Raw genomic sequence first — 27,578 nt, forward strand, 5'->3', positions numbered from 1 at the left:
GTAAGGTAGAGACTTATTTCTGAGTGGACATTTTTAATTTTAACCGCATGTAAAACCTGCTCTTGTTGTCCCTGCTTGAGCAAGGGGTGGACCACATGACCTTCAGAAATCCCTTCCAACAAAGTATTCTGTGATTCTGTGATCTGTGAAAGAACAAATGAATTGCTTCTGAAATATTGCTGTGAAAATAATTTGCAATGAATAATTAATCTGACATTTATTTATTTATTTATTTGTTTATTTTGAGAAGACATATGAAATAAAGTTGTTTTAGGATACTTGTCATTATTTTTATTCGTAGTCTTTGGATTAACTATAATTTGTTCCACGGAGATACTTACCATTTATAACGACTTGGTGATAATTTCTAAGAGGTGTCATGGAATGTCTCTTTGTCATAGAATAATGGAATGGTTTTGACTGAAAGGGACCTTAGAGATCAATTGTTCAGTAGGTAAGTATCTAAACATTATTATATTTGTTTGAGTACATAGAAGGGAAAAATATCTATAGTGTTTTCTCCAAAAAAAAATACAGTTGTCAAATGGTTTCCACATTTTTTATTAGTTTATAAAAAGGTAATAATTTCTGAGTTTTTTCAGAAGACCTCTCATTCTTTGTGTTCAGAAAACTTCATAAACTATCAACACTTTCTTATTTGTGTATGTTGGTTTGTAAGCCTCCTACTTGTACTGTACTTTGTTTCTAAACATCTTCATATTTTTATAGAATACAATGACTAAAATCATTCTGTAAGAAATGTATATTAAGAAGTGGGAAAATTGTGTCAAAATAAGAGAAAATCTGCAAATGATTTTCTCAGTTTCTCAGTGATTTGCAAGCTCAGTTTTCAGTGTGATCCAGTTCTATTGTATAAGAAACAATTATGTCCTTTTTCTCAAACACTGTTCTGCATTTCTGGAATGAATAACCTTTGAGGTTGAATGAAAAGCAGAACTTCTTTATGAGGGTACATGATTTTAGCCAAGAAAATAACCCATAACCCATGGCGTACAGGAGATATTTTCCTATTGTGCTAAGATGTAGCTCAAAATTTTGATAACTGTAAATAGCTTGAATTTATTATTTCAAAGTCAAGGTCTACAACCCAAGTCAGAAAATAAAAAATAATGGAAAGAAAAATACAAAATATGTTGAAGATGGAGTAAATCAGAATTTATTTTGATTAATTGAAAAGTTATTACTATAAAGCTTCCTCTGAATATCATACTGGTAGTTAGAAATTCTGAGTGATCTGTGATTTCATTTAACACTGCAAAAAGTCAACGTAACTCACAACTCAACATTACTCAACGCAATCAACTATTGACTCTTGTGTTTCTGAAACAGATCATTTGATGCTTTATTTTACTCTAGAGTAAAAAGAAATCTTTTCTTCCTCCTGATAAACCAAAAATGAGGTAGAAACATTGAGAGAATGATAGGAATGAGACCAATTAGAATCTATGGGCTTATGTTCTAGTCCTCCACTGACACCTTACCTCTGATCTGTGAAGCACACTGGACACAGGACAAACCTGTGTCGTACAATACCATTAGTGGTCATCTCAGAAGGAATCTTTACGATCTTAATCGTCTTTACGAACTGTTGAGTCTCCTTGAGACTTATATTTCGTTTCCAGTATTTCCTATCAGAAACTCCTTACTCCTTGTAGCTCTGTCTCCGTGACATAATCTCAGTGAACCAACATCAGCAAACAGGGGAAGATACTGGTCAAAAACAAACAAACAAAAAAAAGCAAACAAACAACAACAACAACAACAAAACAACTAAGAGGAGCCCAGAAACTGTAACAACTCTGGAACCTTGTGGGTGTGCCCCAGGGACTGCAGGACTATCTTTTATACTATCTTTTATTATTTTATTAAAGGAGACAATATTGGATAATGAGTTTGGGGCAGTCTGGACTGGAAGATCATGGGTTCATGGGTTCAGATTTTTGGTAGAAATATATATTTAGTAATAAGTTTTGAGATTTTAATTTATTTAAGAAAGGCACTGTGAATATGCAAATTTTATTTCTTCTTTTCACATTTAGAAGACAATAAATTTGGCGAGATGATGCCTGTCTTTGGAATCTCAGTGCAATTTCTGAAGGGTCTAGGAGAACAAAAAGATTTTTATCCAAATATCATTGGAAGTAGATTGATAAAATCCCATCACAGTAGTAAACAAAATAATATGGCAATAGCAAATGCATGTCAAGGAATGTGATTCAAGTAGGAGGAGAAAAAACAAGAATGTCCCAGTCATATACAATTAATTTAGCAAGGATGTAAAAGTCCATATTGTCATAATTTTTAGGATCTGTAGAAGAATTTGTTGCATAAAATAATGAACATAATGTGCTAATCTGCCATGGAAATTGTGTGACATAGATTGATTAATCTAGCTATAAAAACAAAGGAGGAAAAAAATATTTAAGACCTAATTTTACATTCTTATTATGTGTTATTAATTCTTCTTCTGTATCAGCCATGGAAGAGGAGGAAGTCCTATTTTAACAATATTTGCATATCTATATATCGTCTACCAAGAAGCAGTTTATAGTGTCTTCTATATTAGAAAATAATTGTCCAGCTCAGACTAAAGGTAATGCAAGAACTGTATTGTGCCATCCATACCATGGTATGGTTTTGATTTAGCATATACTGGTTCATTTTATTTAATTTTACTTCCTAAATAAACATACTGATAATACATAATGATTTATTGTAATATCATAGAATAAATGAATCATTCAGGCTGGAAAAGACCTCCAAGATCATCTAGTCCAATCTTTAACCTAGTACTGATTATTTCACCAGTAAACCATGCTACTAAATTCCAAATCTACATGTTTCTTGAAGATTTGCAGGGATGGTGACTCAACTGTTTCCCTGGGCAGCCTATTTCAGTGACACACAACCCTTTCAGTAAAGAAATTTTTCCTGTATCCAACCTAAAACTCCCCTGGTGCAACTTCAGGACATTTCCTCTTGCCTCATCACTTGGTGCTTGGGAGAATATCCAAACCCCCACCTCACTACAACCTCTTTTAAGGTAATTGTTAAGTACAATAAGGTCTCCCCTGAGCCTTCTTTTCTCCAAGCTAAACAACCCAATATCCCTTGGCTACTCCTCATAAGACTTGGTCTCTAGACACTTCACCAGCTTTGCTGCCCGTGTTTGGACACATTCCAGCTACTCAATGTCCTTCTTGTAGTGAAGGGTCCCAAACTCAAGACAGCATTCAAGGTGCAGCCTCACCAGAGCTGAGTACCAAGAAACAATCACTTCTCCTGCTGGCCACACTATTTCTGATACAAGCCAGGATACTGTTGGCCTTCTTGGCCACCTGAGCAAACTGCTGGCTCATGTTCAGTTATCTGTCCACAAATTGGAGGACTTGTTAGTGTTAGGTCAGAGGTTGGACTACATGATCTTGGAGGTCTCTTCCAACCTAGATGATTCTGTGAAATATTCCCAAATCCCTTTCCCTGAGGCAGCTTTCCAGACACTCTTACTGACCTACTTGCCAGTAGCATGGGGTTATTGTGCCACACGTGCAGGACCCAGCACATAGCCTTGTTGAACTACAAGGAGTTTCCTTGACCCATAGGTCCAGCCTATCCAGATCCCTCTGCAGAGCCCTCCTGCCCTTGAGCAGATCAATACCTACACCTAACTTGGTGTCTTCTGCAAACTTACTGAGGGTGCACTTGATCTCCTTGTCCAGATCATTGATAAAGATATTGAAGAGTACTGGCCCCAGTGCTGAGCCCGGGGAGACACCACTAGTGATCAACCTCCAACTGGATTAAGCTTCATTCACCATAACTCTTTAGTTTATAATACATCATACTTTATTATAGCATAACTTTTCTTCAGAACAAATAAAAATTTACAAATAGGGATTGGTTAAATAATTTTAGCTTACTAGTCACTAACTACTGATAGAAACATCTTCTAATGTTGTTCATGGACTTTTATCCTGAGCTCTTCTTATATAATTCTATTTATTCTTCACTGCAGAGTCAGCATACCTGTTCCTGTACATAGAATCATAGAATAGAATCATAGAATATCCTGAGTTGGAAGGGACCCTTAAGGATCACCAACTCTTGACGCTGCACAGGTCTACCCAAAAGTTCAGACCATGTGACTAAGTGCATAGTCCAATCTCTTCTTAAATTCAGACAGGCTCGGTGCAGTGACCACTTCCCTGGGGAGCCTGTTCCACTGTGCAACCACCCTTTCTGTGAAGAACCCCCTCCTGACGTCAAGCCTAAATTTCCCCTGCCTCAGCTTAACCCCGTTCCCGCGGGTCCTGTCACTGGTGTTAATGGAGAAAAGGTCTCCTGCCTCTCGACACTCCCTTACGAGGAAGTTGTAGACTGTGATGAGGTCTCCCCTCAGCCTCCTCTTCTCCAGACTGAACAGGCCCAGTGACCTCAGCCGTTCTTTGTACGTCTTCCCCTCCAGGCCTTTCACCATCTTCGTAGCCCTCCTCTGGACACTCTCCAACAGTTCCATGTCCTTTTTATACTGTGGTGCCCAGAACTGCACACAGTACTCGAGGTGAGGCCGCACCAGCGCAGAGTAGAGCGGGACAATCACCTCCCTTGACCTACTAGCGATGCCGTGCCTGATGCACCCCAGGACACGGTTGGCCCGCCTGGCTGCCAGGGCACACTGCTGGCTCATATTCAACTTGCTGTCTACCACAACCCCCAGATCCCTCTACATATTGCTACCTGGATAATTCATTAAAATCATTAACATCTAACCTGCACAGATTAACATTATCTGAAAATTTTGTCTGCCTCATTAGCCAAAGAGTTGTTATTTGTTGGTTTGTTTGTTTTAAAATTAAACCATGTTAACAACAGCTAACTAATGAACACACAAATCAGGATGTTTGAGGTAGAGTAATAAGAAAGATAAAACAATATACCCCTCAACCAAAGAAAGGGTTCACTGAGTCCTCCTGTCTTTGGGACAGAATTTTTGACCAAGCAAGCCCCAGTCATGTAGAATTATATATATATATATATATATATATATATATATACATATATTTCCAATATATATATATATTGGAAAGAGAGAGGGCATGATCACTTCCCATTTTTCTCCCTACCCTCCACTCCCAAACATAGTCAAAACCTAAAAGTCTCAGCTTCTTCCACACTACATATGGTAATCATCATGGCAGCTAGCCTGCTAAGGATCCTTTCCCTGTTATGGTACAAGACTACAAATGAAAATATCATATTCTTTCTCCACTCTTCTTTCCATTCTTCTAGCTCCACGTGAGGAATAACATTCTGCAGAGTAGTGTGATACAAGGTGAAATAAAAGGAAGAGGCAGACTGGCAAACAGGTCTGATTTTGAATAACGAAAGTGTGCAACAAAATTTATAAAGACACTAAATAAACTTACATCATTAAAACAAACAAACAGACAAAAGAAAAGAAACCAGCCCTTTATCTGTCCTGGAGGAAAAAAAAAAAAGAAGCACATATATTTTAATCTGAACAACCTTATTTTTTTTTTATATATATATATATTTTTTTTTTCCAGTATATCATTTCTGATGGAGATCACGCAAAATAAATAGGTTAGACTAAGAAAGCTCTGCCAACAAGATAAACCTATAGTCACAGACACATCTAATTCCTCAAGCTTTCACCATTAATATTTTAAGGTCCTCACTGATCTGCCCAATCTTGAAGAAAAATGTATCTTTCATTTAAGTAGACAGGGCAAAGTAATAGAATTTATTTGTATCAAAAAGGAAAAAAAAAAAAAGTGAAATGCAGAGTACAATAAGGATGTCATGCTGCAAAGTATACAGTTTACTCACTGTTACTTGGAATACTTATCACTGCTAGCTGTATTTATCTGAATAGCAAAAAAGCATTAACATACGTCTTCATTCCCATTAAGACAAAAATATGATGAATGCTATTTGTGGGTGTTTTTAAACTCTACCTAAACACTTCATATTTCTCAGTCATTCTCTAAAATAACATCCATTTCCTTTGCTGCAGATTCCTGTAAGATACCAATACTATTTCAAGTTTAACCTATCAACACTTTTGCTTTATCAGTATTAAAGAGAATATAAGAGGGAAATGATTCTTTACCTACATTCACTGATAAGTCTCAATGCAACAAGGTACTTGTTGCATTGGGTAAAGTGTCTTTACTTGGGTAAAGACACTTGAGAAGATTGTACAATTTAAATAGTTTTGCTGGTGGGTGTGCTTTCATTGATGATATGTGAAAATATAAGAACAGAAGCACTATGCAGTGCTCTATAGTAACTGTATCAGTTACGCTGAGATATAGAATCATAGAACAGTTTAGGTTGGAATTGACCTGAAGAACCATCTAGTTCCAAGCCTGTGGCCACTGTCAGGGACACCTTCCACTAGACCCGGTTGCTCAAATCCCAATCCAACCTGGCCTTAAACACTTCCAGAGATGGGGCTTCCACTTCTCTGGGCAAATTGTTCATAGGAATAACAAGTGTTTGCCTGTGGTAAAGAAGGAACAATGAACTTAACGTAGGGAAAGAAAAAGAAAAAGAAAAAGAAAAAGAAAAAGAAAAAGAAAAAGAAAAAGAAAAAGAAAAAGAAAAAGAAAAAGAAAAAGAAAAAGAAAAAGAAAAAGAAAAAGAAAAAGAAAAAAGAAAAAAGAAAAAGAAAAAGAAAAAAGAAAAAGAAAAAGAAAAAGAAAAAGAAAAAGAAAAAGAAAAAGAAAAAGAAAAAGAAAAAGAAAAAGAAAAAGAAAAAGAAAAAGAAAAAGAAAAAGAAAAAGAAAAAGAAAAAGAAAAAGAAAAAGAAAAAGAAAAAGAAAAAGAAAAAGAAAAAGAAAAAGAAAAAGAAAAAGAAAAAGAAAAAGAAAAAGAAAAAGAAAAAGAAAAAGAAAAAAAAAAGAAAAGAAAGAAAAAGAAAAAAAAAGAAGAAGAAAAAGAAAAAAAAAAGAAGAAGAAAAGGAAAAGGAAAAAGAAAACAGGTATATCAGTTATAACTCCATTAATGCATGCCAGTTTTATAATGTTGACCATGAACAACTCTACTTGTAATATAGTGATATATATGATTCAGAGACCTCCAGAAAAACCCTTAGAGCACATTACTTGTTTGTCCTGCCTAGGCTGTGATGTTTGATCAGATCTCAAATATGCAATTTGCAGAGCAGGGCAAGCAATGCTGGAAACTTTATCAGATGGAAATAAGAGAAACCTTTAGATGTTGAACTTAGCGATATGGTTTAGTGGAGGACTTGTTAGTGTTAGGTCAGAGGTTGGACTCGATGATCTTGAGGTCTCTTCCAACCTAGACAATTCTGTGATTCTGTGAAAAAAACAGATACTGAGGTTTCTGATATAGCTCTAAAATCCATCACCTACATCTGAGGATAGTTTTGCTTTCTTATCATCATATCTGTTTAGTATAGTATATTGGTGTGACATAGAAATTTTCCAAGATATTAAAAAGTCTAAAGACCAACATTCTCTGGGATGCTTATATATAGATATACAAGGTGATTGCAACCAACTCTCTTTACCTTTTCTGTCTTACTGAGCTACAGCATTATTATGGTATGACAGAAATGATGGTTGGGAGCACTATCTATGAATGTTATATAGGTCACTTCCTACTCAAAATGGGACTATAACCAACCCCAGAAAATGCCAGCTGTGGCTTTGTCTAGACAAGGCTTGAAAATCTCCCAGTGTATTCTGCAACTTTTCTAGTGGATTTTTTTTTTTCTCCTAATATCTTATTTGAATATCCAGCTGTGATCTCTGACATTAATAAAGAGCTAAAACTACCATTATGTTAGCCACCTAGCATTAAATATGGAAATTAAAGGAGGGAGAATAAAACTACTTACAACAGTCAATTTGTGCCACGAGATACAGGAACTAAAATATTAGTGCAAAATCATCCTGTAACAGCTCATAAGCAAGACACGAAAACTCTCCCAGCAGAAAGCTTTACCATTCAGGCTGCTCAGGGATCTAGTTAGCAAGGCCCCCTGGGAAACTGCTTTTGAAGGTATTGGTGTCCATCAGTGCTGGTCAGTCTTTAAGCACTGCTGCCTAAAAGTGTAGGATCGGGCAATTCCAAAAAAGAATGAAATTCTGGAAACTGAAAATGCTCTTTTAATTTATTGTCTTTAGTAGTTTATTAGAAACCTATAACTGGGCAAAGACATAGAATAAAATACAACTTAAATAAAAGACTAATGACTTCCTTTTTAAAATGTCATCAGTCTCTACAGTACCTGTTGAAAGCTTACATGTTGTATTTTTGGTTGAAAGAGAGACAGAACAGCAATATTGGTCAGACTCAGAGTAGAAACAGTTTTGTTTTAGTCCTTAGACCTATTTGCCTAAAATTCTTTCACTTACAAATATTAAGCTTTTTGAAAAAAACATATTAAATCATCAGTTTTACATTTTTACTCCAGAAGTAAAGTAAATCTGCTTAGTAAGATATATATACATTGTGTTCTTTTAAACCACTTTCTGTAAAACTCCTAAACTATGAACGCATTCAAAACATTTATTTTGTGATGCCTGAGAGAGCTAGTCATTTAATGAATCTCTTGACCAAGAATTTTTTTTTTTGACATTCAGCAAAATATGAACTCATTATTGGTTATGAATGATCTACCTTTTAAGACCTGATTTAAGTTTTAAATAAAAGCATCTATAGTTTTAAATAAAAGCATCTATAGGGAGGTTCACTGCATTTTTCTCAATCTATATTTATAGTCAATTCATGTCACCTCTAAAAATATCTATTTTTGCAACTCAGCAAAGCCCTAGCTCAAAATTCCTAGATTGTGTCTCTTATATAAGACACCTTCTTCAAGACATTTGTACCAAATCCTTTTCTCTCACATCCTGGAATGGGCCCTTTCATTATGCTCCTTTCATCACAGTTATGAGTACTCCTTTCTCCAGAAAGACTTTGCAAAACTGTTTGTTTTTGTTTTATTTTGTTTTGGTTAAATTCCTATGTAATATCAGACAGTTTGAGCCACAGTTGGGTCTGAAGTAGTTTCTCATATTTTGTCAACATCTCTGATCCCAGCATTCAGTGATTTACACTTCTGTAGAAAACAGACAAATGAGGCAAAATGCAACCCATTTCGTCATTGCCTTTCATGTTTATAAAGCTAGAGTTCAAGTATTTATATCCTTCAGGAGTAGATTTTCCAACCCTGAAACATAGGTCTCAGGGAGACAGACATACTGTCCTTTTGTGTCAACGTCCAGCTATGTCCTATACCTAGAACTGAGTTCCAGCGTGAAGACTTAAGCTATGAAGACCTTCACTAAAATATGTTTTCATAGTACTTACAGATATAAATTCAGAGAAGCTCAGAAAAGCCATAAATCCTCATCTACACAGTTTGCACATAGTTTATATTGTACTGATTCATATTAGGTCAAATATTAAACTGTTAATTTATACTAATATTTTTAAACAACCTACAGAATCATGTATTATCTTTGGAAATATTTCACATAATGAAAACCATGTAGACTCTTATAGTTCCCAAATGACTTTTAGTGAACAGGGCAACCAACTAGCAACTTTTCACTAATTCCTAGGAAATGTATTTATATTTATGTATAGAAGACAAAATGCTATTTAAGTATAGAAGACAAAATGCTAACTGCTTACTGATTATAGATGGAAATCACTACCACTGTAGGATAAATTTATTTTTAAAATTACCAAAGTCAGAAAACTAATGAAAGTAAAATTATGGTTATAAGTTAAATGTTACTTCATTGTTAGTGAAAGATCACTGAGCCTTTTTTTTTTCTATAAGAGTTTTTATATGCAGCACAAAGTTTCATTTTAGGAAATTTGAGTGGTCTACTTCGGTTTACATTTAAAGCCAAGAACTAAGCAATTGATGGAAAAGATGTCAATATAACCTAAAAATCTGTAGTCTTAACTAGTAAAAAATTGAAGGGTATTGATCACTTTATTTAAGGGAAAGGAGGCGGGGTCATTTTTTTTTATGTCCTCTAAAAAACTCACGTATGTTTACATTAAGGAAGATATATTTGACTCTTAAAAACTGAATATTTTCATTTCAATCTTTCAATATAAATGCAGTAAAATGCAAGAACTAGTACCTGACTCAGGAAAACTGAGTTTAAAAATTACCATTGCTTACAGACTATGTCAGCCCAATCAAGACATTTTACTCTGTTTCCCAGTTTTATTGTAATCAGTGCTTTAAAGAATCTCCTGCATCATTAATCTAATGCTTTACAACTGTATAGCAAATCCAGAAGAGTCCATAAGCTAGTTCACATTCCTCCATCCACTGTAGGTCAGAAAACATGCCTACAGTTTTACAGCAAACTTAGATCTACAGAGCTAAAGTCACAAAATGGGAATAAAAATTTCCTCAAAAAGAAGCAAGGGAGATCACTGTTCACCATATTACATCTCTGCAAAATAAAATAAAAAAGTATTAGAACAAATTCTCAGGTATTACTAGGAAGTCAGCTGCACCTAAAATTACAATGAAAACAACACACACACACACACACACACAAAAAAAAAAAAAGGTACCAAGTGCTACAGATATAACTTTGAAGTTTTTCTTTCTTTACGCATATCTAGATATCAGCTTTACTTTGTACAAGTAAGAAGCTTCAAAGAATCTATGGAGTAGTTTAGTTTCACAAGAAGCACCTACTAGGCATCAAACTTATTCCAGCCAATTTTCAATGCATCAGATGAATGCAAAAATTAAAATGAAAAAAAGTCCCATTACGTTATCCCTTCAGAGCAAGGAGGGAGAAAATTCTTTCTATCTCCACATTCACTCATTCAAAACATGAGCTTTTGTCTTTGTTAAACATTTTTGATAGATGAGTGACTGTTATCAGCTGTAAAATGGGGTTCAGAGCTCTGCAAGCAAAAGGAAACTCAGACCCTTGGGGAAATTATTTGTGTTCTCTCTCATAGGTTACAGCAGTTATGGCAGAAAGCAGACACTTAACTTAACCCTGAGGCATTCTCCACTATTTCTGAATGTGACATAGGTGCTCAGGAGTAATTTGTTGCCAACATCTTCAGAAGTAACCCTCAATAAACCCTTTAGAGCCTTTTCAGGTACGTGCAACAGCATGAAAAAGCATTCAATTTTCAAGTTTATAGAAGTTTTTGTCTAAAAAAATGAAAGGGTCATTATCCCTTAGAGTTGCAGGGGGAATTAGTAGGCCATAATCAAACTGACATGTACTAGCTAGACTGTTTCCTTCCCTTCCTCTTGCCTCACCTCGTCTCACCTCACCTTGTCTTGCCTTTATTTGCCTTGCCTTGCCTTTCAAGATATTTTGTACTTTAAAGACATTAATTTAAAGATTTATTTTTGAAACAAATTGTGATACGGCTAAATATATACATATGTATATATTATTGCATTACATTTTGCATATACATATGTATTACATATATGTATTTACATTTGCCAAAAAAAAAAAAAAAGGCTGAATGACCAAATGCAAGTTAAAAACAAACAAACAAACAAACAAACAGTTTTCAGTGTTTTTTAATTTAATTTTTTTTATGAGAAATATCTTACAATGGTTTTCAATATTTTCTTAGTGAAAAGAAGTAAAATTGCAATGAAAACTAGCACATCAAATGAATTGAGCAAATGATACATACAAATGCAATACAAATACAATACAAAGCTTCAATATGTAATTCTCCAGACTTCTTACCAAGAAAATTGAGATGGACTGTGCTCTTTTTGATAGTTTTATTTACTAATATTACCACCCGACTTCTCTCTACATTTTGTCTTTCCTATGAAACAGTAATGTAGTTCAACAAAAAGCATACAAATAATACTTTTAAACATTTCAGTGAGAGACTGCCAATAAAGCAAAAGAACCATGCATAATTTATCTGTCGTAATCTTTAGTTAATACATTGGGCAATGTTCTAAATAGTGTGATTTTTAAAAACAATAAAGATGTCTCACAGAAATATTAACTGTATGTTATATAGGAAGAATACAAAACAAATTTTCCCTAAGATATCTACAGGGACTGTGTTGTAATCCATTTCTTGTGCTGGTATTGTTTCCTTGGGCTATTCTATCTGGCCTGCTCTACCAAGACACAAAATTATGAACAAAATCTTCTTATGATGAAAGATTTTTTTTTCCTCTATGTGCTGCATTTACTTTAAATTTGCCCTATATACAAGCTGCACTACTTAGCTAATTTCTACACTACAGAGACAGTTTTGAAGCAATGTATTGATCCACTCTTTACTGATGAAACTGTCCTTATTCCCTCCATTTCCATCACTAAAGCCTGATAACCTCTCACTTGCATGTTGTTGGAAGTTGTTTTGAAAGAAAGAAAATCAAAGTGTTTATCCGTCTGTCAACAGTCTACTTCAAGTCTGATTCAGCTCCATAGGGTTCTGTTTGGGGTGAAGGGTTTACTTCTACCTCTTTTTCACACAGTCCCTATGGCAACAAACATTTCTTCTCACTGGACCTGCGGTGTGTTTCCATGGTCTGCCAAGACTCTAGTTTCACATGGGAACACAGAATCACAGAATCACAGAATTTTCTAGGTTGGAAGAGACCTCAAGGTCATCGAGTCCAACCTCCAACCTAACGCTAACAGCCCTCCACTAAACCATATCCCTAAGCTCTACATCTAAGCGTCTTTTGAACATTCAGTGATTCTTTCATTCAAAATCATATTCAGTGATTTTTTCAAGTTGTTTTGTGTTCAGCATTATTCCTTTTGTGTAGGGTGATTTAATCCAATAAAATTGTTATAATGTAAATGGATTTCACTTAAACACTCAGTGAAAATTAAAAGAATACTTCTTAGAAGAAATAAGAATTAAATAAATAATAATAAATAATAAATAAATTGAAGAAATAAGAAAAAAAAAAAAGAAATAAGAACTGGAACGCAACCTTGAATGTTCTAAAATTCTGGAATGATCAATGTCTTCAATGCAATGCTCAGTACTTGAGGAAAGAAAAGAAAGATAAGATACTACTTAATAATGGCATAAACTTGGAACTAAAAAGTAATAGTGGACAAGTGAAGATTTGGAGGAAAAAATAAAAGACTTAAATTTTGAGCAAACAGAATTCAGATGCCACAAGCAAGGTAAAGAACACTGAAGGGAATGATTGACAAACTTATAAAAAATGAGTGCTGCAGCACAAGCACTCGAGAAAAAAACAAGAGGAAAAACAAATAAAAGGAATCCTCTTGCTTTGATTAGATTCTCTGCGTCTAGAAGACAGATTATGGACACACAGGGAAGTAAAATAATCCAATTTCTTACTATTACACACACAATTACATTAAAAGATCAGTACTAGTGTTGAAAGGAAAACAATCAAAACTTAGGAAATACCTCAACTGTCTATTCCTATTCACTCTCAGCTTTGCCTCTGGGACATAGTTAATATGATAGTAATATAGTCACATGTTATTTTTTCTCATTTTATCCTAAGGGAACACTGAACTTCTCTTTAATTCCATAATTGGTGAACAAGAAGCCAACCTGTCCTGCTGCAGATACGAAGGCTAAGTGATTCCCATGAGGAAAAATGAGCATGTTTTTTTGAAGTGTAATGCACATTTGTTTCAGTCATGAAACAAACTATAGGGTTAGCAAAATAATCCACCTGCTCAATACTTGCTTCCAGTGTCATGCCTGAAAATGCCTTACCAAAAGTTAGAGGAAGAACAGTTTAATTTTGTAAGACAAACTTCTTGATTACTAAAGATGTTTAGCCATCTATCTTGAATTTAAACTAGTAACAAAAAAGTAAAAAGTTTGTCAGAACATTAGCCCAGACCATCCTGTTCCTTAAATATTAAGCATAATTCAGTTTAGTTTTAACTTAGTACAGTTATTCAAAATTAAATATATGAAGACAATCAACAACCTTCTTATAAATTCTTGATGCTGAGCACACCCAAATGCAAATAAAGTCAACGGTCTACACAAATGATAAGAAAGTCTTAATACCTTTTCCTTAGTTTTCATACATCTTTATACTGAATTAAAAACAATATGAACATTTTATTAAAGAGTTTTTTCAAGTACTGTTGTATGTGGTTTAGAAAAATCATATTTTTGAAGATTGAATTAAACTATTTTTTTTTCCCCATTCCAAAGATACTTGGAACATGTCATAAATTCAACTGAAATAACCCCAATTTTCATTCTTAAAGGCCAATGTAATTGTCCAGTGAAATCCAATCACATCTGAATGATGTGATTCATGATGTGAATGATGTGAATCACACCCATGAAGATGGGTGTTTTAATATTACCTCAAGACATATACCTCAAAAAATATTAATATTACCTCAAACCATGTTATCTGGAGTAAAGAAAGAAAAATATTTGGTTTTACATCTATTACAATATAAAAAGAGGTGATGATAACCTATCAAAAAAAAAAAAAAAGATTTTGCATGAGGGAATAATAGTAAGATATAGATTTGCCCCCAGATTCGGCAGATATATCAACCTCAGTAGTGGAAACAATTGATGAGAGTTTAGAGCAGTGTTTATTTGTATTTTACAGTTTATAGATAAATCCTAATCAGCAGAAGAAATAAAGGTAGTTATGAACTACCTTTTAATACGTTTAAAATACGTTTAAAATAATACGTTTAAAATAAATAATACATTTAAAAACGTTTAAAATATTTAAAAACATCCTTCCTGTAAAGCTGAAACTTTATTTACAAAGTAAGTTTCATTAGATGCTGATACAATCACACCTCAGCATCTAGAACCTACTAGTGCTAGCAGTAGTGTCATGAGCTGGTATTAATGTCATATAAGAGCTAATAAAACAGGCACCATATCTGTTCCTAGAAGCAGGAACAGAATGTTCAGTATATTCTTAAAATACAAATAACTTTGCAAGAGAAGAGGGAGATGTAGTGGAAGACATATGTAAAATACAGAATAAAGCTTTCACAAGAATTATGTGTCTATAATAAATTCAATTAGGATGTAAATTAGAAGAATGTAAAGATCTAGAACAATTTGCTAATATCTGTTAAAGGGTTAAAAAAAAAAAAAAAGTTATTTGACAGAGACAGATCCATTTAAAATAGTAGAATAATAGAATCATAGAATATTCTCAATTGTAATGGACCCATAACAATCATCAAGTCCAGCTCCTGGCACCACATTGGTCTACCCAAAAATTCAGACCATATGACTGAGAGTCCAAATGCTTCTTAAACTCTGACAGGCTTGGTGCCATGAGTACATCCCTGGGGAGCCTATTACAGTGTGCAACAACTCTCTCAGTGAAGAACCTCTTCCTGATAGTCAGCCTGAACTTCCCCTGTTCTTGACACCATTTCCTCAGGTCCTATCACTGGACACTAAAGAGAATAGATTGACACCTGCCCCTCCGCTCCCCCTCGTGAGGAAGCTGTAGACCGCAATGAAGTCTCCCCTCAGCTTCCTCTTTTCCAGGCTGAACAGGCCCAGTGACCTTAGCCATTCCTCATACGTTTTCCACTCTAGGCCCTTCACCATCTTAGCAGCCCTCCTCTGGACACTCTCCAATACATTCACGTCCTTTTTGTACTGTGGTGCCCAGAACTGCACACAGTACTCGAAGTGAGGCCACACTAGCACAGAGCGGAGCAGAACAATCACTTCCTTGACCGATTAGCAATGCCATGCTTGATTCACCCCAGGATACGGTTGGCCCTCCTGGCTGCCAGGGCACCCTGCTGGCTCATATTTAGCTTGCTATCAACCACAACCCCTGGATCCCTCTCTGTGGAGCTGCTCTCCAGCGTCTCATCGCCCAGTCTGTACGTAAAGCCAAGGTTGCCCCTTCCCAGGTGCAGGACCTGTCACTTGCTCTTGTTAAACTTCACGTGGTTGATGATTGTCCAGCTCTCTAATCTGTCTAGATCTCTCTGCAAGGCCTTTCCACCCTCAATAGAGTCAACAACTCCTCCCAGTTTGTGTCATCAGCAAACTTACCCAAAACACATTCTAGTCTTACATCCAAACGGTTTATGAAAACACTGAAGAGAACTGGCCCTAAAATGGAGCCTTAAGGGATGCCACTGGTGATCAGCTGCCAGCCTTATGTGGCCCCATTTACCATAACCCTTTCAGCCCTACCCATCAGCCATTTATTCACCCATTGTCTGATTTTTTGGTCCAACTGTATGCTGGACATTTTGTCAAGTAGGATCCTATGGGAAGCTGCCAAAAGTTTTGCTGATGTCCAAAAAGATCACATCAGCTGGTTACCCTTGATTGACTAGATGGGTCACCTTATCATAAAAGGAAATCAAGTTAGTCAAATGGGACCTACCCCTCGTGAACTCATGTTGACTGAAACCAATGACTGCATGGTGACCCAGGTGTGCTTCAGTAACTTCAAGGATAATCTTCTCCATAATTTTACCAGGCACTGACATGAGACTGACAGGCCTGTAATTTCCAGGGCCTTCTTTCTTGCCCTTCTTGAAAATTGGTACAACATTTGCCAGCTTCCAGTCAACTGGGACCTCTTCAGATTCCCAAGACCATTGGAAAATAATTGAGAGATTTCCCGCGATGACATTAGCCAGCTCTCTAAGCACCCTGGAATGAATCCTATCTGGACCCATGGACTTGTATGGATCCAGGTGGAGCAACAAATATCACACACATTCAGGGTTGGTTGGGAGTTTATCATTGCCACCATCACTGTCCTCCAGCTCAGGGCACCCAGGTTCCCAAAGCCCATCATCAGCCTTGAAGACAGAGGCAAAGAAGGGATTAAATGTCTTTTGCCTATGTCCTTGTCTGTGAGGTGACCCTCCCATCAAGCAGCAGACCTGTGTTTTCTATGGTCCTCCTTTTTCTGTTCACATATTTAAAAAAAGACCTTTTTATTGTCTCCCACAGTCCTGACCAGCTTCAACTCTAATTGGGCTCTGGCTGCACAAACTTTCTCCCTACAAAAAGAAACAGCATCCCTGTAGTCCTTCCACATTGCCTGACCCTGTTTCCAACAGCCATACAATTTCTTTTTCTGCCTAAGGTCCAGATCCCTGGTTAGCCAAGCTGGCCTTCTGCCCTGCCTGCTTGATTTCCAATATTTTGGAATTACCCAATCCTATGCTTTTAGGAGTCAATGCTTAAGGACTGACCAGCACTGATGGATGCCAATGCCTTCAAAAGCAATTTCCCAGGGGACCTTGCTAACTAGTTCCCTGAGCAGCCTGAAGTCTGCTTTCCCCATATTCAGAGCTGAAGTTTTGGTGGCAGTTTTCCTCCTGTCACTAAAAATTTTAAACTCAGTCACTTCATGGTCACTATGACCAAAACAGCTAGCTGCCAATTGCCATGTTGCCCACAAGAACATCTCTGTTCTCAAGCAACAGATCTAGGAGGTCACCCTCCCTTGTTGGCACCTGAACCAAGAAGTTATCATTGAGGTGCTTTAGAAACCTTCTGGACCTGCTTGTGTTGGCCGTGTGGTAATCCCAGTTGACACCTGGCAAGTTGAAGTCCCCCATAAGGACAAGTGCAGTTGATCTCGAAGTATTAGTTTCTCAAAGAATATTGATCAGTGCTGTCATCCTGTCTGTGTGGTCTGTAACAGAGATGACAGAATGACATCCGTTTTATTTGTTTATCTCTTAATCCTTACCCAGAGGCTCTCAACTTTGCCATCGCCAACTTCAAGCTCCACACAGTCCAGCCCCTCCTTCGCGTACAGCACCTCCCCTTCTCCCCCCCCCACCCCCCCAGTCTGCCCTGCCTGTCCCTCCTGAGGAACCTGTTAACCATCTATTGCAACACACCAGTCATAGGACTCACCCCACCAGTTTTCACTTATGCCAATGATATTGCAGCTGTGGGACTGGGCCAAGACTTCTAGCTCATCCATTTTATTCCTCATACTGCTTGTGTTTGTGGAGAATCACTTCAAGTGCACCTTATTGCATGCAGCACCTCATGGAGCAGACCAAAGAACCTCACTAGCACACAGTCCCTCTGATTCTAGTGTGCCATCTCTTAGTTTATCACCAGCAGGCCTGGTTTTATCCCTTTCCCCCTTCAACTCTAGTTTAAAGCCCTACCTATCAGCCTCACTAACTCCTGGGCAAAAATCCTTTTCCCCCTTTGAGAGAAGTGCATCCCATCTGATGCCAGCAGCCCCAGTGTTGTGTAGACCTTCCCTTAATCAACAAGCCCAAAGTTCTGCCAGTTGCACCAGTCTCAAAGCCATGTGTTTGTAAGATGAGTCTGCTTCTCAATATTGATCCCTCCTATCGTAACGACAGAGGCAAACACAACCTGTGCCAATGATCCTTTAAATAGTTGCCCCAAAGCCCTAAAGTCTCTTTTGATTGCTCTTGGACTTCTCCTTTCTAGTTCGTCATTACCAGCCTTTGTTATTACCAGTAGCAGGTAGTAGGTGGTGGGCTGTACCAGGCAAGTGACTTTCCTGGCAATGTCTCTTACCTGAGCCCCAGGGAGGCAGCAGACTTCCCTGTGGATTGGGTCCGGATGGCATATCAGGCCCTCTGTCCCTTTCAGAAGGGAGTCCTCAATGACAAGAACCCTTTTTTATTTCTTGACAGAAGATGTAGCAATGTGAGGGGCAAATTACCTTGCCTTAGGCACCCCTTCCATCTGGGGTGGGTTTTCATCTACAACACTGTTTTGACTGTCATGTTCTAGAGCCTCATACCTGTTATATAAGGGTAGATGGGAAGGTGAGGTGGGCAGGGAGAGGGCTCGCCTACCACCCCGAGCAGGAATCCCTTGGCCTATGTCCCCTCCTACTGCCTGGTGGGATGGGGCAAATTTTGTCTTCTGTGTAGAAGGAGACACTTGTGTTGTTGTAGGCTCATGAGTCTGTCTCAGGGAGGGTAGAGTGTACTTCCACAAGTCAATTTCCCTTTCTGACTCCCTGATGCTCCTGAGCCTACTCACCTCCTCCTGAATTTCTGCCACCAGACTGAGCAATTCTTCAACCTGGGCACACCTCCTACAGACACACCCACTGCTGCTGCTGTTGGACACTGGTAGAAGACATACACCCTGCAGCCCAAGACCTGGACAGCCGCGTGTTTCCCTGAGACATCTGTCTGGGTAGCCACATTGGTGACCATGGCTGAAGGGGCTGCAAAAGATGTGGAGGCCATGGTTTTCTGCCTGGTGGATATCATGACGGGGCTCTTCAAGAGCAGGTTACAACCACCGTTGGGAAGGACCTTTGGAGAAGAGCAGTGAGGGAGCCCTCCCACAGTGCGAACTGCTGTGCAAACTGCCCGCCATGCCCTGAGTGATGTTACATGACCTGTCTGCCCGTCCTGGTTGCTGTGCTCCTGGTCACTCATGCTCCCTATGGCTGCCTTAGTGCTGCCAGAGAGGGGCTGTTTCTGGCTCTGCCCATACCTTGTCAGCCTCCCTTGAGAGGGCTGCCTGGCCCTGGTGGCTCCCTCAGATGCCTCGAGTGGCCTCGATCCCTAGCTCTGCTGCAGAAAGTGTCTGCCCCAGAGCCAATCGCCCTGGTGAGTGCCTGTAAAATGGCAGTAATGTCTGATTTAAATGGCCCGCTGCCTGCCGGCTCTGCCCATGCCTCGTCAGCCTCCCTTGTGAGGGCTGCCAGGTCCTGGCGGCTCTCTTGGCTGCCTTGAGTAGCTTGAAGGATGGAAAAAAACCATGCATGCCTTGATCCCCCACTCAACTGCAGAACTTATCTGTTGCAGAACCGATCACCTTGGCAAGTAGTTGTAAGGCTTGTCAGTTGCAATAGACTGCAGCTAGTGACACAGGAAATCCTTTCCAGTTTGATATTTCAGTTCAGTGAGTGGAAGAAATTCTAAAAGGAAATTATAAAATTATATATACATATACTATATCTGATTTAAAGTTTGAAGAATCTAAGAACCTGAATATTGATGGTAATTTTTTGTGTGTGTGTGTGAAATTACATAATAAAAAATGAGTTCAGAAAGGAAAAGAATATATTAAAACAAAACAAAACAAAACAAAACAATACTAAGTCAAATATTTAATTTCTCTTAGGAAGAAATTCAGTAGCAAAAGGAAATAGAAGATGTTGACACTCAATGAAAGGTCCTATATAGAAGACAGCTAATAAATTCAGTACACAGGCAAGAGTAAAGAAACAAAGAGGTATATCTTACTGCTTCAGTGGCAATTTGGTGGCACTGAAGTCAAAAAAAGTCATTCATAAATGACCAACAATATATTACTAAAGATGAATATTAGAAAATAGAGCAAGTATGCGGGTACACAGTAAGAAAGTTTAGAGAGTAATAATAATTACATTATTATTTATAGTTATTAGTTATTAACAATTAGTTATACTAATTAGTTATAGCTCTTCATGAACATTGAAAATATAGAGGCAGGATACTGTGTTACAGTAGAGAAAAGGAGAAAAAAAGATAATTTAGTACCATCACTTAACAGGGATGGAGAACTTTCAGAAAGTAGACTATAAACATCTGCAAAAATAGAGGAAGATCCCTTCCCTTCCCTTCCCTTCCCTTCCCTTCCCTTCCCTTCCCTTCCCTTCCCTTCCCTTCCCTTCCCTTCCCTTCCCTTCCCTTCCCTTCCCTTCCCTTCCCTTCCCTTCCCTTCCCTTCCCTTCCCTTCCCTTCCCTTCCCTTCCCTTCCCTTCCCTTCCCTTCCCTTCCCTTCCCTTCCCTTCCCTTCCCTTCCCTTCCCTTCCCTTCCCTTCCCTTCCCTTCCCTTCCCTTCCCTTCCCTTCCCTTCCCTTCCCTTCCCTGCAACAAGAATAGGCCTGTTTTATCATATTAGATCTATTTTGTCTGAGATCCAGTTGCTGAAGTCATATACTAATAAGAGCTGCAAAAGTAGAATGACTCAATCAGTTGTACACAGATGTAAAAGATGAAAAGTTAATGCCACCGCTAGTCTTGATTTATATAATAGCTTAGCAGGTAAACATGAGACCTGGGTATAGTTTTATTTTCAGTGAGATGCAATTCTTACCCCTTCAGTATATTGTTTGAGAGAGAATTCCTGCAGCCAAGCACAAAAATGTTTTAACACATCACAGTAACTGAAATGAGGCAGTAAAATCACTTAAAAAGGAATCCAGATTCAAACATAAGAACCATTTCTGACAGCTGATGTAATGGTTCCAATTTTTCTTTTTTTTTAAGGCTGTTTACATTGTATTGCTTACAACACAGCTTCTCAGATTCAGCAGGCAAAAGTGGAAAAAGATCCCATACAGCTTAAATTGTAATGTGACAAAATAACATTCAGATTTTTTTTGGAGAAAAAAAAGTGCCTTTCCATAGCTCTGTTAAGTTCTTCTTTTGTCAATATGTCCCAGGAACTAGCACTCCTGAAGAAACAGCTCTACTCTGCCAAGTTTTTTTTCTTTCATGCTAAAGACTAGTTTTCAATGTGCTTGGGTTTGGACTGCTCTAGGTCTACACAGAGAAGTACAGAACTGCATTTCTATGAAGTTTTTAGGTCAAATTAGGCATGCCTAGTGAGTTTAGACACATAATTTTGTAAACAATAAACAGCAACAAACGAGTGTTTCATATTTAGTTAGCTGCTGTGTACCTGCAACCTGCTTTAGCTGCTTAAATCCTTTCCTTGAATTTGGATCATCATTATAAACAATAATTATCCATCTATTTACTTATTTATAGTGATTTAATGTAAAAGAGAAACTTTTGTACTAAAAATGTACCCTGTTGCAGATTGTGAGATCACTGGGACTTTTAAAATATTTTGCTACAGAAGAATCATCATAGAAAATTATGTACTATATTCTATGCTTGGGAAAAAATGCCTTTTCAATCTGCCTAATTAATTGTAACATGGTAAAGAAGATGAGAATGTATTACACAAAGCTTAAATGCTTTCAACCTCGCATTTGAAAGATTAACACAGGCATCTCAATATGAGAAAAACAATCCAGGGGGAGAGAGGCCCTGAAGAGCTCTTGAATACCTAAAAAGACAGGAAATCAATAAGGCTTGTAATTATTGGCACAGAGATTTAATGAAGTGTAAAACTTTGGTGTAACAACAAATTAAAACTCCATTAATATCTATGGGTAATGAAGGAACAAAAAATGATTCAGATAAAAAAAAGTTTTAGTTTTTTTTTTTTTTTTTTTTTTATGTAAAGAATAGCTGAGAAAGACTTTTAATGGTAATTTTCATGGGAACTTAAGACTTATTGTAAAGCAGACCTAAGCACTTTTTAATACTTCCCAGATGGATATAGTATTTTAAACTGGCAACAAGTTCCACTGAAAAGACTTAGAAATGAATATGAAACATTCTATGGAGAGGTTAATTGAGTTCATTTCTTGAAAGTGTGTTCTAAATTAGCTAACTTTTTTTTTGTTCTAGACAGAATAAAAGGTCTTTGAAGCTATTGTTATTACTGAGCCTGATCCTGAGATGCAGAAGAATCTGACTGATAGCAAGGGGAACCAGGAGACCAGGAGGCTGGTAGTTTACATGTGGATCTCAAGGGATTCTCAGAAGCATTCATTGTCCAAGGAGGATGAATCAGACAGCTTTGACAAATATTTGCAGTAAAATGAATTCCCTTCTTGTCTTACGCTGTGATTATTGCTGGATAAACTCTTCCATTTGTTTTAGTCCTTTCCTGTTTTATACAATCCAAGCCTCTGACAGAGACTGTATGATTTCCTATGACACTGTTACATATATATTTTCCTTGTATTACACAAGCAAGTTAGTAATCAATTTTGATGGATGTTAACACACTGTACAACAACCAATGACCCCAGAATAAAATATTCATCACAATTTGTTCTAGCCATGTGTCTTCTCTAAACATGTGATCTGTCTACGTGCATAAATGTTGTAGAATTTAATAGAGATTCACACAAGATGAAACACAGAAGTAGTTACAGATCTTACATTACTGAAACACTATCTAAGAAAAGAGAATGGCACCAACAGAGATAAATATTTAGTTATTGATTGAACTAAATTACAATACTAGGGAAACAGATCACCTAGCTTTTAGAACTGTGTGTTTAAGAGAGAGTAGAAATGATATGATGTTAGAAAAGTATGAAAATTAAAAGTTGAGAACAAGATTATAGTATATTGTATATTTAAAACAGTCTGTAAAGGGCCTGCATAGACTCTTTGCACAGGAATCTCACCTCTAAATAACTAACCAAAGTCCTTAATTCTGATTCAGAACCCTGGTTTTGATCGTCATTCCCCCATGAGAAATGCCCTCCTGGTGATGGTTGCTGTCCATATTTTCCTCAGTAACTGACTGCTAACCCCTTGGCAAAGGAGCCCTATTTTCCCAGTGACTGTAGCAGCTTGATTTTCTGTCAGGCTTTGAAAAAAAATGCAAAAAGATTCACCACTTGGGCATCTATTTCTCCTTCCTCATGGGAAAAGGCAAAGAGAGTGATAAAAATGATTCATGAGCTGAATTAGACTTTAGGAGAGATTGGAAAATGTGTTAGATGATCTTCCAAACATATTAAGATGAAGACAGCTAAACACTGTAATTATAAACAACAAGATTCTAAGCATCTCTTGTTAGTAATATGCTATTTTTTTAGACATTTTTAAATACCTAAAATATGTTTAATGCAAAACCAGAAATTGCTGCAACCTACCGTCAAATGTTTGAGGATATACTGAGCAGAGCAATTCTCCTTGAACCATCTCTTAATCAAGTTCTGCTGTGGGGTTTGAAGCTACTTCATTCTGACAGAAACCTGAGGGACAATAGAGATGGCAGAGAAGCTATGCCTCTGTAATGAATCACTGCTGATCGCAACAGAATCTATTCCTGCAGAACATCTACTTTTTTTTTTTTTTTACTTTTTTTTTTTTTTTTAAACAAAGCTTTGTTGATAGAAATTGCCTAACCAATGTCATGTAAAACCCAAACTTACACTGTGTGATTCCTATCAAGTCATATTTACAATAGGAATAGAATTATTTTTTTTTTCTGAGCTTGTTTATGTGGAAAATTCACAATATCAAAAAAAAAAAAAGTTTTGGAGGGGCTATATTTTATCTCTGTTGCAAGCTATAGCTCAAGGAAAATGTTAGACAGCTGATCTAATCTGTGCAGTCTTGGACAATGATTACCTATTATCTAGAAACAGAAAAATAGAATAGTCAGGCTCTTTAGCTACTTGTAAAACTTCCCCCAAAGTCAATGCTGTAAAGTTATTAAGAAAGCAAATATAAAGATTTCATTTTATGTCAGAAGAATCAAACATTCCAATTTTGCTGTTGTGGAGTATGGGGGGAACGGAGGAAATGACATTTGCAATAGTAAAAACAACAAAACAACAACAACAAAACAGTTAAATAAACTGCATTTACATTTACATTAATACAAACTTCAGATAATTTAATGCCATTCCATTATGTCATTGAATCAATGTAATGTGGTTAAAAAATTCAGGATTCACAACAATTGACAATACTGATATTTAGATTGAAGTCTAAAATTATATTAGGATTGTGTCCAACCAACTCAAAATTTCATCAAATCAGTCTAACAGAACTATTATGTTCCTATTATGAGCCTAAAATGTAAGAAGGTAGCTGTCACAGCAGGCCAAACCTGATCAGTGCTTATCTCCAACAGTTACCAGGCAGATAGTTAAAATAAAGTTCTTAGAATTCCAGACAGAGTTATTATGTGCATAAGGCATGGGAATATTTCAAATCAGCCAATTTTCTGAGCAAAGTCAGTCCAAAATCATATAGACTAATATATATGTTTTTTCTCCATTAACATGGAAACTAAATATTCCTATTAGTTTCCTATTGAAGAGGTGCTTTCTGTTTCTCTCATCCTCCCAGATATTATAAGTAGAAAATATACTAGGGAATATGTTCTAACTATTTATTTGCCTTTAATAAAAACAATTTGTCTCAATATTGAAGAAAACAAATAAATCAGTAAGGAAACAGAGAGGGTTTAAGATTTTAAGTTCTTTATTTTGTCCTCATCATACTTATGACATCTGTTTCTAACTTGCCATATTAAAATAATAATAATAATAATTTCATGCACTTAAGGATGCATTTCTGAATTGATTTTAAAGCATCTGCAAGCACTTTTCAGCCTTCAGTTTCCTAATTTGCTTCCTATCTTTTATTTAATGTTGTTTTCCTCTTCACTACACTAATTTCCCGAGTTGATTCTGTAGTTTGCTACCTGTCAAGTTTTGATTTCTTACAAAAATGTTAATTTTGACCTATTGTTAGTTGTAATAGTTTCTTCCAATTAAAATTTCCTCAGTTTTAACTTTTCTCCTGAAAAACTTTACACTCCCCAAAGCAGCATTAAATTACAATGTAAATACAGTTCCATGTTTGCATTAAGTAAAATTTATTTTTCTTTTTCTAGATAGCAACACATACTTCTCTTTCTTTACCTTTCTTTATATAGTATTGAAATTAGAGAAAAAAAAAAAAAAAGAAGAAAAAAAAGTCTTCATCCTCTGTCACATTATCACTACCATCAATGGAGTAAATTGAACTTTTTACCTAACCAGTGATAATGGTTTGTGACATTTCTCCAAGAAGATTACACCTACCTCTCCACAGTGTTTTGGATGCAATCCATGATCCGCCAGACCTGCCTTATTTATTTATTTATCTATTTAAATTACTAAATGTAAATTAAAATAAATAAATAAATAAAGATATTGTCTGAGTGCCAGCAGGTTTTTTCATGCTTTTCTACAACCTCATTTTATAAAAGATTTAAAGAAATAACCCAATTTACCATACAGCCTTAACATCAAGAAAACCCAGACAGGACTGAAAAAACAGATCAAGCATATGAATTCAAGTTAAAGATCTGAGTTAACTTAACTGGAAATCACAAGAATGTTAGTAAAGCTAGCAGTTTTCATGTAAAGCAATTCTGTTTCTCCTCAAACAGATTCCTTGTATTTCAACTATCTAATTAAATTTACAGGTTTATCTTCAAATGGGAAATAAAAATTAAGTATTATTTCCAAAGTTATTATTCAACTGGTAAATTTCATGGAAAAAAAAAAAAAAAAAAAAAAAAGCATGATATTCTTCAAACTGATTGAAAAATAACTGGTGCAATCCTAGGTAAAATATCTTTTTGAATCAATGGAGAAACGTAGGCATGATAGTAGAAAAAGGACCCTGTTTTTCAATATCTTCCTCTTCTCTCAATTTTATCGTTCTTTGACATCATTTAGTAAACATGGGTTTTTGTTTGTTTGTTTGTTTGTTTCATTTAATTTTACTTATATGTTCTTCTAAGTATACACTTAGAAAAATGTTTCTCAATAAATTGTTTTTGCTAGTTAATTTAGTTATTACAGTGTGAATAGTAACTGTTCCAAGGAATGGACAATCACCTAACATAATAATCACTGAATGGCAATGCTAGACACCTGAAGCTCACTGTATGTCACCATTCTTTTTATGTTTTAAGCTATTACTTTTAAAAACTGTGAATCCTTTACAAATATTGCTTATAATAAATATTTCAATACATCAAAACTGTAACTTCTGTTGAGTTCTTTATTCATGAATCAGAACACACAATGTTCTATGAATAAAACCAGTAATTGCAGGCCAAGATTTTACTGCCATTTATTTATTTATTTATTATAATTTTAGCAGGGGTTTACATTTACTTTCACTTTATTCCAGTCCAAATATCTTCAGATGCAGTGAACATTGAAGGAAAATAATTTATGTATTTATTTATTTATTTATTTTGAAACCATGGTGATAAATATTGTGATCATGAAAAATACTTCATTTTAAAGTAATTGCTTAATAAATAGCAAGCAGCTCCAGTTACATATATTTGTCTTCTTTGTTTGAAAAAAAAAAAATAATAATCTTGTATAGCAGTTTGCATTTATGCAGATTATTGCAAATTTGGTACAAAATTACAATGAATCCTAGTCCTTTTTAATTCTAGCATAATGTTTAGCACTTGCTCTTTTTATTCAAACCATAGCTAACTAAATCATCCCTAAAACCCCTCAACTTGATGAAGTTATTAGATTTAATCAGTAGCTAATAGATTTAATCAAGAAAAGAGTAAGATTTGTCCAAACAGGCATGTCCCTTTCTGTATTTCTTGAATTTCTTATGTGTTTCTCTTTGCCAGCACTTTTCTAAATACCATCTACTTTTCATAATTACACTAACAATGGAATTCCAGTATAGGAAAAAGAGGGTGCTTTTAGATTTTATCAGACCAGATAAAGGAAAGTGATGTTTTATTCCACTTAAAATAAAAAAGAAAATGATCTATCTCAAGAGACTTTTTTTTTTTTCTTTTGTCAACCAAGGACAAATACAAATATGTCTCATAGATGTAAGTTATTCTATTCTATTTAGAAAAAAAAATCTTATAAATGTAAGTTATTTTATTCTATATAGAATAAAAAATGGCCAATCATAGCAAATATATTTAGAGA

The 27,578-nt window shown here is 36.1% G+C and overlaps 1 protein-coding gene across 11 annotated transcripts in view; it reads right to left on the minus strand.

Moving 5' to 3' along the window:
• MGAT4C (MGAT4 family member C) overlaps window positions 1-27,578 on the minus strand; it is a 391,395-nt gene that overhangs the window by 29,428 nt on the left and 334,389 nt on the right. Inside the window, exon 4 of one of the 11 annotated variants that reach the window (XM_084507475.1) lies at window positions 23,748-23,849. The exons of the other annotated variants lie outside the window; for them this stretch is intronic. The gene's annotated coding sequence lies outside the window, so the exon portion shown is untranslated. The remainder of the gene's footprint in view (window positions 1-23,747; window positions 23,850-27,578) is intronic. 11 annotated transcript variants of the gene reach the window in all.

The sequence above is a fragment of the Aythya ferina genome (assembly GCF_964211825.1).
Source record: "Aythya ferina genome assembly, chromosome: 1".
NCBI lineage: Eukaryota > Metazoa > Chordata > Aves > Anseriformes > Anatidae > Aythya > Aythya ferina.